Here is a 5,960-nt window from a genome sequence, read left to right on the forward strand (position 1 = left end):
TGCCTCTGCCTCCTGAGTGTTGGTATTAAAGGCGTGCACCACCACTATCCTGCAATTAGGAGGAGCTGACCCATAGATCATTCTTCTTCTCCTTCTTCTTTTTATTTTATGTACATTGGGTGTGGGGGCGGGGCTGTCAGATCTCCTGGAACTGGAGTGACAGACACTTGTGAGCTGCCCTGTGGGAACTGAACCCAGAAGCAACCAGCGTTCTTACCCACTGAGCCGTCTCTCCAGCCCTCCTGGATCATATCTTAACAGGCTTGGACATGGCCTTGAATGTCACAGCCCGAGTCTATGTGTGTCTGTGTGGAGGGAGCAACCGTGACTACTTTCAGTTTCTCAGCTGCACCCACGTAAGCCCCTGGCCCAGAGGTGACAAAGGGGAAGAACTCACCTGTGGTCAGAGCGCCCGGAGCAGCTCAGCTTCCGCGTCCAGCTGGCTTGTGTCTCCCTCAGCAAGGTCATTGCTGTTGCTTAAAATAAAGTAATCAACAACTGCAAATGCAAAAATTATGAAAACCAAGTTTACAGGGAAAGCAGGCAAAGTAGAAAGAAAATTCAACCTCACACCAAACACCCTTCCCTCTGCTCAGTGGGGCAAAATTCTTTTTCATTTTTGTTTTTCTGCATTTTCCTAATTTGCTATGAAAAAGCCTTTCAGAAAAATGAATCACAAGAATTAAATAAAGTCTGTTTTCTCAGTCATGATTTTTATGTTTTGTTGTTTTGGGGGTGGGGGGGGGTGGAGTTTTTTTTGTACATTCTTTAAAATGCCACAGTGTCTTGGGGTTATAGGTGAGATGCTTTAGAGTCATTTTCTTCTTCAGGAGAACAGCTGGAAGTTTAAAACCTCATTCTTTCTCCTTGTGTAAGTGTTGCTGTGGAAGAATAAATGGAAGGAATTCCTTTAAGAAGGAATGGGCTCTTCTCCATTCCAGGGCAGGGAGCATCCTTCAGGAGGGTGTTTTTCTTGCCTAGCATTGATGTTTACAACACTTAAAACTATTGTGAGCCTTTTTTCCCCCCTTTTGGAGGACAAGCCAAATTCAGTGAGCTAAACTTACCCTTAAACTCCCTTCCATCTTTTTCTATTCTTAAGTACCCTCTGCATTTCTATTCTTAACTTCAGTGAGGCCCTGGTTTTAAAGATAATATTTTTAAACTGTTGCTTCAGCAACTGGTGAGCCCAATATGACAGTGATTACGTGTAACATTGTAAGATCTCCTAGAATAAACGTAACAGGCACAGGAATCATAATTGAATTCCTCTCTCTCTCTCTCTCTCTCTCTCTCTCTCTCTCTCTCTCTCTGTCTCCCTGTTCCTTGAAGCTCTGAGTGCCTCTTTCCAGTCCTAAACCTGAGAAAAATGTCCCTTAGGCATCAGTATTGAGTGGCATGGAGTTATATACACTGTAATTCAATTCTTCCTGGGCTGTGTCTGTATAGTTCAAAGACTCCTCATCCAAAAAGAGGACTAGATAAGATTAAGTCTTAATCTTGTGGCAAATGACACACTGTGCAGGATGGGAACTAAGACACGGTGATTTAAGGTTGGGCACATTAAAGTCCGCCTTACCAACTCATGCCTATTTATTTGTAGCTATTTTCTTTTTTTAATGTAAAGGGATCAAATGAATTCAAAGGAATATAGGCCAATTTGTTGTTAAATATGTGCCTGTCTTCAACCTTGACCCATGCTGTGTGACCCTGGGAAGTTCACCTAACTTCTTTGAACCAGAGGTGGTAGCACATCTGAAAAGACTGTATGGAGGATCCTTGGAACCAAAGCGCATAACGGCATCATCAGCTCTCTGTTGCATGTGACGCACATATAAATTTATTTCCATTTTCCCCCTCGATTCTCAGACTGTCAGTGAGTTTTGTTCAGCTGAGCAAATATTGACTATGTGTTATGTGCAAAGTCCTGGAGACATAAATGTTCTCTCATGCCCTTAAGATTCCGTCTTCCAGGTGCAAATGGAACCTTGCTTTGTCCTTCAAGGCAGATGAAATACATCTTCACCTGAGTAGGAAGGAAGTGTGCTGGGATCCCAATGCTAAGTTCCCTTAATATGCTTTCACAAAAAAGTTAATGAGTCTCCATGAGCCTGGAAGGACCAGAGAGTTCTGGGCTTAATGAAGAATGAGCTTTTCAGAAAGCCACAGTGAGGAGAAGACACTGGCAGAGACGCCCCGAGGGCAGAGACAAGGGAGAGGAAATGAATGTATTGTAAGGAATTAAATACAGTGGGTCCCTGTATCATGGGAGCCACATCTCCGGACTCAACAAAGTGTGAGCTGAAGATATCTGACAGAAAAGTTGTGGCTGTGGGGCAGGAGAGGTGGCTCCACTGTCAGAGGACACACTCAGTTCCCAGCGCCCACGTCAGGAAGCCCACAACTACTTGTAACTCCAGCTCCTGGGGATCTCACATGGTCTCCGGCCTCTATGGCACTGGCATGCACTCGGCACACGTTCCTCACTGACATGAACACATAAGGAAAAATAAATCTTTTAAAGATGTGGCTACAGACTTTACTTTCTGTTCACTAGTTCCCAAAGAACTACATAGTATTCTCTCCGTAGTATAGGGAGCGATGGTTTAAATCACACAAGAGGAGAGTGCCACACAGATTTTATTTTTTATTTATAATTATAATTATTTAATTATTTATTCTTAAGCATTCATAAATTTTGACATCCATGGTGGTCCTAGAACTAATTGCCTTGGATACCAAGGGAAGAGGAATGAATGTACCTAGGAGGGACTGAATCTCCTCAGGGAGATGGCAAAAAAGAACGACAGAGATACTGAAGCAAAAGGAAAGACAGCGACAGAGAGACAGTGGCGAGAGATGGAGAGCTAGTCTCTAAGCGACGAGGTGGGACAGAGTGGCTATTCAATTGCTCCTCTGTCTAACCCTCCACGAAGAGCGACTTACAACTCTAGAAGAAGTGAAATCGACAAATTTGCCTTCAATCATTTGTTCATGACTGTTTCTCAACTACATCCTGTGCGCCAGGCTCTTAAGCGTCAACGGTGAATGAGGCACTGTTTCGTCCCTCATGGAGCTGACGCTCACGTGGGATCAAAGAGAGCGAGAGCAGAAACAAATGACCATAATGTCAAATGGAACTTGAGGGCATGACTCTTAACTATCACAGCCACCACGGTAAGGGTTTAAACTGCGTGCCCTACCCCAGAACTCACATGTTGACGTCCTCAGTCACAGGACTTCAGAATGTAACCTAAAGGTCTTTAAGGAGGTAGTTGCCAAACTAAAATTAAGTCAAGTGGTTGGCTCCTAACTCTACAAGACCACCTGTCCCCACTTCCATATAAGAAAGGACATCCAGACACATGGACAGGTGTGTCCAGAAGAAAGGTGATCTCAAGAGGCAGAGAGAAGATGGTGGCCTAAGAGGTAGGGACACCTGTCACCCTCACAACCCTCGGAAGGAGGCCACCCACCCACACCTTTGGCACTGTCAGCCTCCAGAGCTAAGAGGCACTAAGTTTCGGTTGCATAGGCCAGGCAGTTGATGGCAGTTTCCTATCATGTTTACTGACTCCACACCCCGTAAGGGCAGAAACTGAAGCTTGGAAAGGTGCTATGCCCCCCAACATGGCATGGCTCTTCTATGTGGGACACTCCAAGCTTTGGTCGCTCTGGGGTGTGACCTTCTCTCAGTGTGGGGCATCAGAGCCTCACAGGAGACCCAACCCGGAACAAGCTGCAATGTAATCAGAGAAGGTTCTGTAATTACTGCAATTCATCACCCAGTGTCACCTATGGTAACATTGCCAATTATCTCCCATGGTGCCCACAGGACAGAACACCTGCTTCTCAAGGGGCCAGAGGATCTGGTTCCCTGCAGCTACTTCCTTATTTATGGTACAAAGCCCTGTGTGTGACCTGGCCTCTGCAAGCCCAGAGAGTCCATGAAACAGAAGGAAATGTTTGGAGTTTAAAGGCACTGATATGCAAACACAGTATCAGAGGGGCCTACCTATATCAGAGGGCCTGTATCTGCCCATGCCACACCTTAGAGAGCAGAGATTAGCTTTATGTTCCCCATTTCACAGCCAAGGAAAACTAAGTTCAAAGACGCAAAGAAACTTGGTGTTGAAAGAAGCAACTCTCATCCTAAAGGAAGGAAAAGAAAGTTTTATTTTGGAACCAAGTATGAGTGAGCATGGTCTAGGAACACAGACTTATGTTTAGCCAAATACCATATTCCAGTGAAGTTGCTATCTCATGAACTTACTATAGTAATAGAGCAAAGAGGACCATAAGATCACACACTTTTCCAATACATTGCTGGGTATAGCAGGTGTTGGGTTACAGCAAAGGAGGGAAAACTGCTATAGGACTTCGAAGCTAACCGACTGGATTCTTAACATTTGATGCGGGAAACCAGGAGTCTGTTCATGCATTCCAAAGGATTTACCTAATGGTCACAAAAGGCCACAAACAGAGGAGGGCAATATATAGGTATTAAAATGTCCCAAGATGATTTAACCTTTGTAGACAGTTCCTTTGCAGGAATTCTCGTTCATGTTGCTCCAGTGAGGGGAGCAGCAGCCATGAGGAGCAAACAAGCCCTTTGTAGTTTCTGTTTGAAATCTATGTAGATGGGCTGGGCGATCACTCGGTGAGTAGCTGCCTATCACAGAAGCATCAGGACCTGATGCTGAGCCTTCAAACCCATAAAAAGTAGAGAGGGGCAGATCTTCAAAAAGATCCTTGAGGCTCACTAGCTTGCCAGCCTAACCTAATCAGAGAGCCCCAGATGGCAGTGACAGACCAAAGGCAAGGTGGGGGGGGGCGCCTGAGGGACAATACACAAGGTTGGTCTCTGACCTTCACACCCATGCACACACGCATGCACCTACATACCAGCAACATACACACACATCCACTTGGAAATGTTCCTGAGAACTCTCCTGAAGGGAATGGAAGCAGGCAGCCTTCTTTCTCATCCTGTCTGGATTCCCCTAGCATCCTATCAAGATCACTTTAGCCCATTGGTTTCCCAAAAGCTCAGTCGCCGGCTCATGGGGCCTGTCGCAAAGCCCGACAACCCGAGTTTGACCATTCCTCCTAACACCCAGGATCTACAGTAAGGAGAGGACCAACTGCGTCTGATTGTCTTCTCGCTTCCACATGCACACCATGATACATGCACTGCGCACACGCACAATGTAATACTTTTATAAAAGGGCAGTGTAGTTAGGATGTGGGGAGTCCTACTCCAGAGGCCCCAGGGGAAGGTGGCATCTAGGTCCTCAAGGTGTAAGAGACAGCCACTCTACACATCCAGCTTTAGTGAAGCAGACTTTTCCCAAAGGTCAACAAAACACCGAGAAAGTTCCACGTCATCAGACTGTCTGGGGCTTTTAAGTCATTCCACCCTCTTTGGTGTCATCGTTCCCATGAGCTCAGCTCTCCAGATTCATGCTGGGCTGTAGGGCTGAGGCAGACTCAAAGGATTGGGGCTTACAGGGAGAGGCTTTCCCTCTACCGTCCAGTCCCTGTGAGGAAGAAGCAGCAATCCGTTTAGATGCTGTCGCAAGCATCACCCATTTCCTCCACGCTGCTGCATCTAGGGGACTATTCCCAGACTAAAAACGGGGGCTCTGTGCGCCGGAGCTTCTAAGAAAGTGACGCACCAGGGTATTGGACAAGCAGGCTTGCCACGAAGAAGCTCTGATGATATACACCACCCTTTGGGAGCCAAAGAGACACACAGAATGGTGGTTGTCTCTGAGGGTCAGGTGACACTTTGGAACAAGTTCTCCCCAAAGCTCCCTCAAAGGACAGTGAGGTCTTCTGAATGGACCAGGTTGTGGAGCAAGGATCAGCCGTGGGTAATGAACCCTCAGCTGGTTCTGTGTGTTTTAACTGAAGCTAAATTCCTATCACATAAATAGCCACTTAAGGTCTGGGGATGT

The sequence above is a fragment of the Microtus ochrogaster genome, unplaced genomic scaffold (genome assembly GCF_000317375.1).
Source record: "Microtus ochrogaster isolate Prairie Vole_2 unplaced genomic scaffold, MicOch1.0 UNK5, whole genome shotgun sequence".
Taxonomy (NCBI): Eukaryota; Metazoa; Chordata; class Mammalia; order Rodentia; family Cricetidae; genus Microtus; species Microtus ochrogaster.